The following is a 12,242-nucleotide window of genomic DNA, read 5'->3' as shown; positions in this document are numbered from 1 at the left end:
GCCTTCCTTTTCTCCCTGATTGGTCCTGCTAGGGGTGTCCTTCTTAGGGTAGACTCTTTCCTCCCGCCAGCTGAGCAGTAAGTAGTGTTTGTAACAGCTGGCTAGGGGGTGGAGGGAGAAAGGAACGGTGGGAGGGGAGCAGTTCTAGGCACAGGGGATTAGAAGGTATGTGCAAAGCTTCGTGTGTGTGTGTGTGTGTGTGTGTGTGTGTGTGTGTGTGTGTGGCTATAGACTACATTGCAGCTATAGTGCCTCAAAGACTCTGGAGAAAGGTGAGGAGAGCCATGTGCTTCAGGACATGGGTACTCATGTGAGAGCAATCTAGGGCAGAACAGATTGTAAAGACTCAATGACCTGAAAGGTACCTCCACGGAAGACCCTTCGGACTTTCACCTTTGTTTTATTTATACATAATCATCCTCCGGTTAATGAGCTATATGGAACGTTAGAATCAACAACTGAAACATTTGCTTTGGAGGAACTGAAAATCTGTCCACAACAGTCAAGTGATGTATTTTATAAGTCGACTCTCATGTTGGCCTGAGTATTCATCAGCTAGCCCTCTGTGGCTGTATTGCAAGAGGGCAATACAGACAATTATTGGCAAGCGTTTCCTCTTCATCACAATTCTTGTTTTTCCTTTATTTATTAATCTTTTTGGCACAACCGTATATGATGGGAACAGCAAAAGTCACAAGGCCAGCAGAGCTCTTTGGCAAAGATCCAGCAAAGCTGAGTCACATGATGGCCGCCATGCCACCTTTGATTTTCATCTCCCCCAGTTGCATACTTGGGGGACTTTTAATATTTGTACAATTTAGGGATGTTGGATTGATGGAAGTTTTCTTATTAATTATTTATGCTTTCTTCCAGGAATGCTGCTTCTAAGCTTCCCCAGAAAAGTCCTGAACATTCTATTCCTCCCTCTTTTGGGTAAATATCCTTATCTGCTTGAAGGTCTTCCTTGTGCCTTGGAGTTTGTGACACACATAAAGAACTCAGGGGGTTCTTTATGAGGCTGTGAGGCATTTTTGAAACATCTGTTCCTGTACTCATGCAGGAACAAGATATTCAAAACAAAGTAAACTCAGAAAGGTGAAGAAGATTAGGTGGGCTAGAGGAGTTGACCACAGCTCAGATTGCATGCCTCTTCCCACTATACACTCAGGCTGTTATGTGGCAGATACGGCAACAAAGTTAGATCCGCTGGAGTTGCCTCTGCCCTGCACAGAGCCTTATATTGATAGGCAAAGAATGATGTAGAAGGATGATAAAAGAACGAGAGGTGAGGACCTTCCTTTCTTAGCAAAGTCAGCACATGCAGAGCCACTGTGGTGTCATGTGACCAAGGAAAACAGAATGCCAGGATTAGACATATAGACACGTTCTATAAAAGTATAAAATGTAAACATTGTATTATGCCCAAATTTGAATAATAACCGCATCAGCTTTGGCCTGAGGACTTTCTTGGGCACTCTGACCATTGAGAGTTAATAATACACTGCTTGGGACATGACAATACGCCTGGATTGGCTTGAGGATTTTGTTTTGGTCTTGTGTCCTTGTAGCCACAAAAGCTCCTAGCCTGAGAACAGGCTGCCTTATGCCTCTAGATTCTTAAAAATTGGGGTGTGGGGGTTAGTGGGTAAAAATAATAACTCTGTTTATCAATGATGTCAAAACTTGAGAGAAAATGATTGAAAATAATAACTCCGTTCGCTTGTAGTTTATTATTGATGACTAAAACATGTGCAAAAGGAAGTGAAACACATATCCAAAAACCAAAAATGTTATGATCTACGTTTTGAAATAGCATGAATGGATTTCTGCTCACTAAATTCTGCATAAATGAAGAAGCACTCTGGCTGCCGGTCAGTCAGGCTGCAGGATTCTCCCGACCACCCTGACCTGGTTCCCTCCCTCCCTCCCTAGGCTGCTCCTTACATCCCCTGCTGGAACCTGCTTCTCTGCCTAGGTAGATCTTCCTCTCTGTCCCTCTCTCCTAAAATGAAACTAAGAAGTCTTCCGTGTTTGATTCCTCCTGCCACTGCTCTTGCCCCCACCCATCTTCAGACCCTGCCCTCATCTGGAGCTGTACGCCAGCACTTTTTTTTTTTTAATTAAAGGTCATGTTATATAGCCTACTTTAGCCTAGAACTCACTGTGTAAAGCCCATGCCTCAAACTTAAGACCCTCCTGAACCCCGGTCTCCTGAATGCTTGGATTACAAGTGCAGATACCAAGCCAAAAAACAATTTTAGTTTTTATTTTTTTTAAAGATTTATTTATGGGGAGAGGGGTGGGAGGAGGGGGAGAAGAGTGAGAGGAGGGGGAGAAGAGTGGGAGAAGGGGGAGGGAAAGGGGAGGCTGGGAGGAGGTGGAAATTTGTTTTTTTTATCTTTATTCTTCTTTTATCAATAAAAAAATTGAATTCAAAAAATAAATAAATAAATAAAAGATTTATTTATTTATTATGTATACAACATTCTACCTCGATGTATGACCGTAAGCCAGAGGAGGGCACCAGATCTCAGTACAGATGGTTGTGAGCCACCATGTGGTTGCTGGGAATTGAACTCAGGACCTCTGGAAGAGCAGCCAATGCTCTTAACCTCTGAGCCATTTCTCCAGCCCCACAATTTTAGTTTTTAATGGTAAACCTCATAGTCTCTAAACCAGAGCTACACGGAAGTATTCTAGAAGTTGATAGGTAATAGCGCTGTTCCGTGTCTCTTCACTCACTCAGCACAACTCACATGCTTGAAAATAGTCTGAAGAAGAAGCTCTGACATTCTGATGTTGCTACCAATAGCATGGACTTCCCGTGGCTGAACAGAAGGTCCGACCTTAGGAGGGAAAGTGTAGATTTAAAATGATGATAAGTGGAAGAAGGGTAAAATTGTTGATACTGTGACGTCTAACTGGACTTCTTGCCGTGCAGAGGCATAGAACAAAAGAACAGCTTCAATTCAGATGCCTCATGGACAGTGAAAGGACACTGGAGCTAAAACCTGACTCCCTACCACCACCTCTATTGAGACAGGGTCTCACTACTACGTACCTCTGGTTGGCCTGAAACTCATTATATATATGCATTAGGCTGGCCTTGAACTCACCTGCCTCTACCTCCCAAGAACTGTTATTGAAGAGGTGCACAACCATATCTAGTTGAAGCCTTCTCTTTTAATTCAGAAGTCAGCTGCATCATATTTAAGTGGATAGACTTACTAATTTTGATTAGAAAGTGACCTATGGGCATATATGCTATTTCCAGATCAAACCCAGAGAACACCGATCCGTGATGGTCTGAGTGAATACTGTGTGGCCTAAACTGCAATTCATGAAGGTATAAGAATGACCTTTGGCCTAATATGGAAAGTCACCCCTTGCCAACCCTGCCTGAAGGCTCACTCCTGTAAACAGCTACAGGATGTTTGAAACCTGTCTTAGTCACTGGTCTGCTGCTATGAAGAGACAGCATGACCAAGGTAACTCTTGTGAAAGAAAACATTTCATGGGGGGTTTGCTTACAGTTTGGGATAGTTAGTCCATAATCATCGTGGCAGAAAGTAGACAGGCATGGTGCTGGATCATTAGCTGAGAACTTTATATACTGACCCACAGTGATTAGGCAGAGAGAGAGAGAGACTGAACCTAGCATGGGCTTTTGAAACCTCAAACCCCACCCCCAGTGACACATTGCCTCCAACAAGGCCACACCTCCTAATCCTTCTAACCCTTCTCAAACAGTTCCACTCCTCGATGACTAAGCATTCAAATATATGTGCATCTTGGGGCCATTTTCATCCAAACCACCACAAAAGTTGAAATTTATCCTTGACTACATAGGGATTTTTGAGTTATCCCAGTCTAAGCTAGAAAGTCTGTCTTAAAAAAAAAAGATAAAGAAGACATAATGGAAGAAAGGGAGGAGAGAAGAGGAAAGGGAAAAGAAAGAAAAAGGAAAAGCGAAAAGAGAAGAGGGACTGGTCAGATGGCTCACTCAGTAGAGCATCTGTTCTGCAAGCATCAGAATCTGAATTTCTCATCTGAACCCACACATCCATGTAAGCAGTCAGGCCCAGCAATGTATCTGTAATCTCAGTACTTGCGAGGCAGAGACTATTGGCCGGCCACCATAGCTGAATCACTGAGCTTCAGGTTCAGTGAGAGACCCTGTCTCAGAAAATAAGGCAAAGTAAAGATTTCTACAGTGGACTTCTTGCGGTCCTGAGTTCCTTGCTTGTGCTCTCTCTCCTTCTGTTCCTGATTTGGACCTTGGAGTTGTAGTCCGGTGCTCCAATGTGGGACTCGGACTCTGTCTCTGTCTCCTTTCATCGCCTGATGAAGGTTAATACCCATGAGGATGACTATATGTTTGTCTTTGGGTTCACCTTCTTATTTAGCTTCTCTAGAATCATGAATTATAGGCTCGATGTCCTTTATAATAGCCAGAACCTGGGAAGAATGGATGAAGAAAGTATGGAATATATACATATTAGAGTACTATTCGGCAGTAAAAAAACAATGACTTCTTGAATTTTGCATGCAAATGGACGGAAATAGAAAACGCTATCCTGAGTGAGGTAAGCCAGACCCAAAAAGAGGAACATGGGATGTACTCACTCATATTTGGTTGCCCCTCCTTTTCTTTACACAAGTTATGAGAGCTGGCCCGGAGCTCACTCTTTAGCCCCTAGGCCCTGGGTTTGCAATCTCTCTCCCGCAGCCTCTTGTGAAGTCAGGATTGTAGGCTCACAGCACCAGGTCCAGAACTTCCCTGCTAATGCTTGTATCCAAACTTTGGAGCTATCCTGGTTTCATGACTTCCTTCTAAGACTAGACATCTGGGATAGGTAAGGGCCACCAGGTGGCGACAGAGTCTAATGTCTGAGTTGATATTTCAGTGACAGGGCTGAGTCCTGCCCCTTCCCAGAGTCCCAAAGGTGAAGTGCTTCTCAGGAGTGAAGGAGTGGGTAGATGGTTTCTATAGCAACTTCACACGCAATCCGAGGGCCCTGCTCTTCATTTCAAGTGCTCATTATTGCTCTGTTTCTACTCTAATACTCCTGCCCTACTTCTCACTTCTCCTAGCTTCTTCTTCCAGCTTCTTTTTCTCTTTCTTCCTCTTCATTTTCCCACATTCTTATCTTTCCTATATCCTTATCCTTTTACATTTCTGCTCCTTTCTGCCAGCTTCTCCCTCCCCCCCACCCCCCACCCCAGAGGCTTGAGGCAAAAGGAGTCACAAGAACAGCCCTCATTGGTCAGAAGCACATCCCTAGGCTAAGCACATTCCATTGCTGCTGGCGACAGCAGGGTCCAAGGTTATAGAAGTGAGGCTGTGACCAGAGGGCCGGTATGCAGTGAGATTAGCTTTGAGACGTAGTTGAGTAGCTGCTGAAAGAGGGAATCCAGGACACTCTTGTTCTTTGTCTCTCTGAGAGCTACGGCTCAACAAGGCTCAACAACTTTAGACATGCCGCAACTCTTGACCTTGGGCGTCTGTTAATGTCTCAATAGAGGTCTCTTTGCCTGGACACTAAGACTGATCAACTGTCTATCAAGGAAAATAACTACAGGAGAGCAGACTTCTAAGTTTATACAAAGTTCATACTCTGTTTGAGAGAGTAAACGTATTGACTGATTGCTTTCTTGCCAGAATCACACCTTTCTGGGGAAAGTCATCCAATATCCCAATGCGTAGGGGAAATTGTGCCCAGTAATTGATGAATACACGGCTGGGGTTTTGAGTTATGAACCCCTCCATAGAGAGGGGAGCACTATGAATCCCTCCATAGAGAGGGGAGCACTATGGCTCCACAGGGAATTTACAGCAAGGACGGTGGCTATTCATAAAGCAAATACTCCCACCGCCCTGTGTGTGTGATACTGGTGGGTTAGCTCCGTGGTTTAGTCAGCTGAGTTCTCATTGCATAATTCTATGGACTGCAGCAGACCCCAAGTATAAAGAGGAAACCAGTGCAATTAACAAATTAAAAAGATGGACATTCTGGGAGTGGTGACACATGTTGTAAGACCCAGGGTTGAGTAGAACAGGCAGGGGGAATCTCAGGGATCTAAGGGCCTTGATCTATATCCCAAGTTATGAGCCAACCAGGGCCAAATGGCAAAATCTAGCTCAAAACAGTTAAAGGAAAAGACTTGTGCCTACAATCAACACCTGGTAAGGGGTGATGGGTAGATAGATAGGTACAGAGAGGTGACTATATTGAGTCTGGGAAACCATATCATGGGTGACGGGGTGGCAGGGAGCCAAGAACAAAAGAAAAAACAGAAAACTATGAGACCAGTGAGCTGAGCTCAAGAAGATACTTCTGAACCCTTTATAAGTGTAAGTCTATGGAACAGGCACACCCAAGCAATGGGGGGGGGGGGAGGGATGGCGGCACTCTGTCCATGGTAACCGTTCACAAGTAGCCCTAAGGGTGGTACAGTTCTGGCCCAATGACTCTGAAGGTCTTTTCTAAGAACCACTCTGTTAATACTAAGCCTCCATCCAGCTCCCTTAGCTCTCAGCTGCACAGCTAATCCCCCATACCTGAAATGAGCCTCACCTCCATCCTGGGCAGCCAGGTGTTCTGCAGAAAGTTACATCACCCTTTGCGTTGGAATCAACTCCAAAATCCTCACAGGTGAATCAAGGTTGTACAACACTGATGGAGGAAGGTCATTGGCTAATAAAGGAACTGCCTTGGCCCATTTCATTGGTTAGAAGATAGGTGGGAGGAGTAAACAGAACAAAACGCTGAGAGGAAGAGGAAGTGAGCTCAGACTCAACAGCTCTCCTCTCAGGAGCAGACGCCTCACGAGAGACATCATGCTCCCGGCTCCTGGGCAGACACACGCGAAGAAGCTCTGAACTAGAATCTTCCTGGTAAGACCGGTGCTCACAGATTGTTAGAGATGGGTTGATCGGGATATCAGAATTAGCCAGTAAGGGTTAGGGCTAAAGGGCCAAGCAGTGATTAAATGAATACAGTTTGTGTGCTGTTATTTCGGGCATAAGCTAGCCGAGCAGGCGGCTGGGGTGTTGGGGACGCAGCCCCACCGCTCCATATCACTACACAACACCCCCTTCTTTTCTGTTTGGCTCCTCAAAGGCCAAACCTTCTCTGCTTCCCAAAACCTCTTTACTGGACTGCCGTGGGGCAATGGTCTTTTATCCTGTCACTTGTATTATTTTTAATAAAATGCTGATTGGCCAGTAGCCAGGCAGAAAGTATAGGCAGGGCGATGATGACCAGGCAGGAAGTGAAGGCAGGGCAACGAGAATTATGGGAAGAGGAAAGTTTCAGTCTGTAGCCATCACCCAGACGCAGAGGAAGCAAGATGCGACTGCCTTGCCAAATAAGGTACCAAGCCATGAGGCTAACATAGACAAAAATAATGGGCTAAGCCAGGCAGTAATCCCAGCACTTGGGAGGCAGAGACAGGTGGATTTCTGTGAGTTGGAGGCCAGCCTGGTCTACAAGAGCTAGTTTTAGGACAGGCTCCAAAGTCACAGAAAAATCCTGTCTCAAAAAACAAAAACTAAAACTAAAAAGGAAATAATGGGCTAATATAAGATGTAAGAATTAGTTAATAAGAAAAGCCTGAGCTACTAGGCCAACCAGTTTATAATTAATGTAGACCTCTGTGTGTTCCTTTGGGACTGAACGACTGAAGGACAAGGTGGGACAGAAACCTCTGTCAACACTGGACCTCAGTAACCCATGCACATAGATGACCTATGGCCTCTCCTCTCCGCAGGGGTGGGGCCATCTGCCCTGCCTTCTCTGGAGCCACTTCTACTGCAGACAGAGCAAGCTGGGCTCGAACCTCTGGACACATTGACAGAGTCAGATGGGGGAAACAGCACCCCTTTCCAATGGGAAATAACCCAAAGCTCTCATTCTCTGCATCCATTTGCTCCTGTGGAGGATGAGCTAGAAATACTGGCAATTGGAGTTTTTCCTAAATCATAGGAGGAGGTGCAGGGAAGAGCTTCCATGGAGTTCCCCTAAGAAGATGGTACCTTCACATTATCGGAGGAGCTCACAAACACGGATATACTGTAGTTTTCTCTTCCTTTGCATTTCATCTATCAGAATCCTATCCCAAAGACTCATGATTCATATAGTTAGACATTTCATAAATATTGACTGACTGTGGGGCTAAGATAGATAGCCATTGTAGAGTTATCACGTTCAGAAGTAAGATCAAGGGTGATTTTAATGGCAGGTACCACATACTGATAAAAGGAATCATGCATGTGAATTTGCCAGCTCTTCCTCTAGCACTGTCGAGAGAAAAGCCCCTCACTGGCTAGCAGGCATTTGCCTGTGTGCTCCACTGTCCTGGTCAGTAAGACAGTAGCTGACTCAGGCTTCATTACTCTTCTTAATCTTCTGACATATAAGCCTACAAAATTTTTGTTTTTTTTTAAAGAATACCTTCTTTCATTTACTTATTTATTTGTGTGAATGCCACAGCTGGTGTGTGCTTATAAGACAATCTGTGGTGATGCTTTTCTCCTTTCCCACGTGGGTCTCAGGAATTGAACTCGGGTCCTCAGACTTGGCGGCAAGCACCCTTACCAACTGTGCTACCTCTTACTCATCTTAGCCCTGACTGCCTGGTATTCTCTATATAGTCTAGGTGGCCTCAAAATTGTGGCAGCCCTGTCTCAGCCCCCAAAATATTGGGATCTTCTTCCTGTACTAACACTTCTAGCTCAGTTTGCAAAAATTTCCCACCTACCAGTAATGTCATGTAGAACTAGCAGGCGCGCATATCTAGACAGCATGATGGATGATCTCCAAATAGTGATGTAATTTAGAATTTTATCATAATGATTGGCTTTTTCTGAACTAGATTATAATGGTCATATTCATTCCAAGGTTATTCTTGGCTAGAGTAGCAAAATTTTGACAATCAGTTTTCAATCTGCAGTACTACACACTGGACCTTAGTATTAGAAAAATCCTATCAGTGTGTTAAGGTTCTGTAAGACTCAGCCTTTCTTGGCACTTTAAAGGCACCAGAATTAACTTAAAGACACTGTCTTGGTTAGGGTTTCTATTGCTGAGACAAAACACCATCATCAAAAACCAAGTTGGGGCGGAAAGGACTTTTTTGGCTTATGTTTCTGAAAACGGAGACTGTTTGTTTGTTTCTTTCTTTGTTTCCCGGTAGCCCAGACCCAAATATTCACAGAAACTGTGTTAATTACAACACTGTTTGGCCGATGCCTCAGGCATATTTCTAGCTAGCTCTTACACCTTAAATTAACCCATTTCTATTATTTTATATTTTATCACGAGGCTGGAGGTTCGTTACCTCTTGCTTCTTGGGCAGCTACATGGCATCTCTCTGACTCCACCCACTCTATATATATCTCTTCCAGACTGGATATATTCTGCCCTGTCATAGGCCAAAGCAGCTTATCCATTAGTCAATAAAAGCAACACATATACAGAAGGACATCCCACATCTTATTTCCATACCGCTGTTCATCATTGAAGGAGTCAGGACAGAAACTCAAACAGGACAGGAACCTGAAGGCAGGTGCTGATGCAGAGGCCACGGAGGGGAGCTGCTTACTTCCCCTGGCTTGCTCAGCCCACCTTCTTTCTTATAGAACCCAGGACCACCTGTCCAGAGATGGCACCACCCACCATGGGCTGGGCCCTCCTCCATTGACCACTAAATGAGAAAATGCCTTACAGCTGGATCTCATGGAGGCATTTCCTCAACTGAGGCTCCTTCCTCTGATAACTCCAGCTTGTGTCAAGTTGACACAAACAACCAGCGGTTATACCCAAATCATGGAGTCCCCCCAAAACCAGCTGGGAAACCAAGTCTTTTTTTTGGTTTTTCGAGACAGGGTTTCTCTGTGGTTTTGGAGCCTGTCCTAGAACTAGCTCCTGTAGACCAGGCTGGTCTCGAACTCACAGAGATCTGCCTGCCTCTGCCTCCGCCTCCCGAGTGCTGGGATTAAAGGCGTGTGCCACCACCGCCCGGCCAAAACCAAGTCCTTTTATGTAAGAGCCTTTTATTCTTACACAAGTTTGCAAACTTGGGCTTTCCATGTGTCCAACGTATTGGAATGATCAGAGAGCCCTGAGCTCAGTTGGAATGGGTTTTTATAATAGCAGAGATTATGGTGAGGGATTCCCAAGGTTCAGGACCCCTGATTGGCTGACATTTGTCTAGAGGTGTTCTGTGAAAAGCAATGACTCTGTGCTGGCAGGTGATCCTTTCTACAATGGTTGGAACATTAGGAATTTTCTTTGGATGGTCTGTTCCTGGGTGGTGCCTAGGTGATCTTTCTTGGAACCAGGTATTGCCTTAGGATAAACTACTGAAACTCAGGCCTCTATTGAGCTTGTCATGGCTGGGTCCTTCACAGCCATTACAGACACAGTGGGTTGAGTTTGAGACAGGGTTTCTCGGTGTAACAATTCTGGCTTTGTAGACCAGATCGGCTTTGAACTCACAGCCTCCCCAAGTGCTGGGATTAAAGGTGTGCGCCACCACCGCTCCAAAGACACCAACCTCTTTAGTTGCTTTAATTGAATTCAAAACTTTAATCTGTCATCTTATTGTTAAATTAGTAAAATAGCCCACTAACAAATTAAACCAATACAATTGAAATTAATGGGCTTCAACTGCTTCCATTAACTGTACTTATTTCTCAAAAAATGTACTGAGGATAAATAGGCATTTGCCTATGTGGTGATTTGAATGGGGATGCCCTCCATAGTCTCCATCGCCAATCATTTGAACACTTGGACTCCAAGGGTGGTACTCTTTGAGGAGGTTTAAATGCTTTGAGATTTAAAAAAATCCTAGCCTACTCATGGTTTCTCTCTCTCTCTCTCTCTCTCTCTCTCTCTCTCTCTCTCTCTCTCTCTCTCTCTCTCTCCTTGGTGCTTGAAGTTCAAGATGTGAGCTCTCAGCATCCTCTGCAGATCCCCTTGTCTCCCTGCTGCCTCAACCCTACCTACCACTGCGGAACTGTAAGCCCGAGTGAAGTGTTCATTCAGTTGCTTTGGTCATGGTGTTTTATCGCAGCAGCAGGAGAGTAACTAATTTTTTTCTTTTAATCCAGCTGGATTCTGTTTATTGGCTTCGCTGTCACTGCGCACGACACTGAGATGTGTAGAAGGAAAGTAGAAGAGAGTGAGGAACCTGCCTGACTCCATTCTGAAGGCAGGAGCCATCATGCTATATTTTGAAAAATAAGTTTCTAAAAGAAGCTGAGAGGAAAATGAGAGAAACACCACCTTTCACAATACAAACACTACAAATAGCATAAATTATCTTGGGGCTAACACTAACCAAGGAAGTGAAAGTTCTTTGACAAGAACTTTAAGTCTTTGAAGAAAGAAACTGAAGAGGATACCAGAAAATGGAAAGATCTCCCATGCTCTTGGATTGGTAGGGTCAAGACAGTAAAAATGGCAATCCTACAAAAGGCAATCTATAGATTCAATGCGATCCCCATCAAAATCCCAACAAAATTCTTCACAGACCTTGAGAGAACAATAATCAACATTTTATGGAAAAACAAAAAACCCAGGATAGCCAAAACAATCCTATACAATAAAGGAGCTTCTGGAGGAATTACCGTCCCTGAAATCAAACTCTATTACAGAGCTACAGTAATGAAAATGTTTAGCTTGGTATTGGCATAAAAACAGAGACGTTGTCCAATGGAATCAAATTGAAGACTCGGATATTAATCCGCACACCTATGAACACCTGATTTTTGACAAAGAAGCTAAAATTATACAACGGAAGAAAGAAAGCATCTTTAACAAATGGTGCTGGCATAACTGGATGTCAACCTGTAGAAGAATGAAAATAGATACATATCTATATCCATGTACAAAACTCAAGTCCAGATGGATTAAAGACCTCAATATAAATCTGACCACACTGAACCTGATAGAAGAGAAAGTGGGAAGTAGCCTGCAATGCATGGGCACAGGAGACCACTTCCTACGTATAACCCCAGTAGCACAGACAATAAGAGCAACCCTGAATAAATGGGACCTCCTGAAACTGAGAAGCTTCTGTAAAGCAAAGGACACAGTCAATAAGACAAAAAGGCAATCTACTGAATGGGAGAAGATCTTCACCAACCCCACATCAGACAAAGGACTGATCTCCAAAATATATAAAGAACTCAAGAAACTAGATAGTAAAATTCTAAATAACCCAATTAAAAAATG

Source organism: Microtus pennsylvanicus, chromosome 19 (genome assembly GCF_037038515.1).
Source record: "Microtus pennsylvanicus isolate mMicPen1 chromosome 19, mMicPen1.hap1, whole genome shotgun sequence".
Lineage (NCBI taxonomy): Eukaryota > Metazoa > Chordata > Mammalia > Rodentia > Cricetidae > Microtus > Microtus pennsylvanicus.
Note: the sequence above shows the minus strand (reverse complement) of the source record.